Raw genomic sequence first — 2,112 nt, 5'->3', positions numbered from 1 at the left:
AAGTGAGATGCCAAAACTATTCAAGAGGCAAAAAGCTACTAGTCCCGCTCATCTGATTGGAGCTAAGTTTCATTGATAGTTGGAATTTATAGTATATTCTCTTCTTTTCATCCTATTTGATTTTCAGTTGCTTGGGGACAAGCAACAATTTAAGTTTGGTGTTGTGATGAGCGGATAATTTATACACTTTTTGTCATTGTTTTTAGGAAGTTTTTAGTATAATTTAAATTGTTTTTAGTATATTTTCATTAGTTTTTAGAAAAAATTCATATTTCTGGACTTTACTATGAGTTCGTGTATTTTTTAGTAATTTCAGGTATTTTCTGGCTGAAATTGAGGGAGCTGATCAAAAAATCTGATTCAGGTTGAAGAAGGACTGCTGATGCTGTTGGATTCTGACCTCCTTGCACTCAAAGTAAATTTTCTGGAGCTACATAAATCCAATTGGCACGCTCCCAATTGCGTTGGAAATTAGACATCCAGGGCTTTCCAGAAATATATAATAGTCTATACTTTGCTCAAGTTTAGACAACTCAAACTTGCATTCAATGCCGGTTCTCTGCCCTATTCTGGCGTAAAACGCCAGAAACAGGTTACAAAGTGGAGTTCAACGCCCAAAACAGGTTACAAACTGACGTTTAACTCCAGAAACAGCCTAGGCACATGTAAATCTCAAGTCTCAGTCCCAGCACACACCAAGTGGGCCCCAGAAGTGGATTTCTGCACTATCTGTCATAGTTTACTCATTTTCTGTAAAAACCTAGGTTACTAGTCTAGTATTTAAACAACTTTTAGAGATTTATTTTGTATCTCATGACATTTTAGATCTGAACTTTGTACTCTTTGACGGCATGAGTCTCTAAACTCCATTGTTGGGGGTGAGGAGCTCTGCTGTGTCTCGATGAATTAATGCAAGTACTTTTGTTTTCTATTCAAACACGCTTGTTTCTATCTAAGATATTCATTCGCATTTCAATATGATGAATGTGATGATCCGTGACACTCATCACCATTCTCAACCTATGAACGCGTGCCTGACAACCACTTCCGTTCTACATTAGATTGAATGAGTATCTCTTGGATTCCTTAATCAGAGTCCTCGTGGTATAAGCTAGAACCCATTGGCAGCATTCGTGAGAATTCAAAAAGTCTAAATCTTGTCTGTGGTATTCCGAGTAGGATTCATGGATTGGATGACTGTGACGAGCTTCAAACTCGTGAGTGCTGGGCGTAGTGACAGACGCAAAAGGATAGTAAATCCTATTCCAGTATGATCGAGAACCTACAGATGATTAGCCGTGTGGTGACAGCGCACCTGGACCATTTTCACTGAGAAGATAGATGGTAGCCATTGACAACGGTGATCCACCAACACACAGCTTGCCATAGGAGGAACCTTGCGTTCGTGAAGAAGAAGACAGAGGGAAAGCAGAGATTCAGAAGGCAAAGCATCTCCAAAACTCCAACATATTCTCCATTACTGCATAACAAGTACTATTTAATCCATACTTTTTAATTACTACCAATTAAAACTCAGAATTAGTTATATCCTGACTAAGAGTTACAAGATAACCATAGCTTGCTTCAAACCAACAATCTCCGTGGGATTCGACCCTTACTCACGTAAGGTATTACTTGGACGACCCAGTGCACTTGCTGGTTAGTTGTGCGGAGTTACAGAGGGTGATTGTAATTTCGTGCACCAACTACTCTAGGTGACCCTTCCTCGACCTCTACTGGGATTATTGCCTCCACTCCGTACGCTAATCGGAACGGTGATTCGTTTGTGGTGGAATGTGGCGTAATCCGATATGCCCATAGGACATGTGGAAGTTCTTCAGCCCAAGCTCCCTTCGCACCTTGCAGTCTCCGTTTTAACCCAGCCAATATGACTTTGTTGGCAGCTTCGGCTTGCCCATTGGCTTGAGGATGCTTGATAGAGGTAAACCGGTGCTTTATGTTCAAGTCGGCTACTAATTTCCTGAAGCCTGCATCTGTGAATTGAGTGCCATTGTCTGTGGTAATGGAGTATGGAACCCCGAACCTTGTGACAATGTTCCTATATAGGAATTTCTGGCTTCTTTGAGCAGTGGCGTTGGCTAGGGGCTCTGT

The sequence above is a fragment of the Arachis ipaensis genome, chromosome B07 (assembly GCF_000816755.2).
Source record: "Arachis ipaensis cultivar K30076 chromosome B07, Araip1.1, whole genome shotgun sequence".
Taxonomy (NCBI): domain Eukaryota; kingdom Viridiplantae; phylum Streptophyta; class Magnoliopsida; order Fabales; family Fabaceae; genus Arachis; species Arachis ipaensis.
This window is presented reverse-complemented; position numbering follows the sequence as displayed.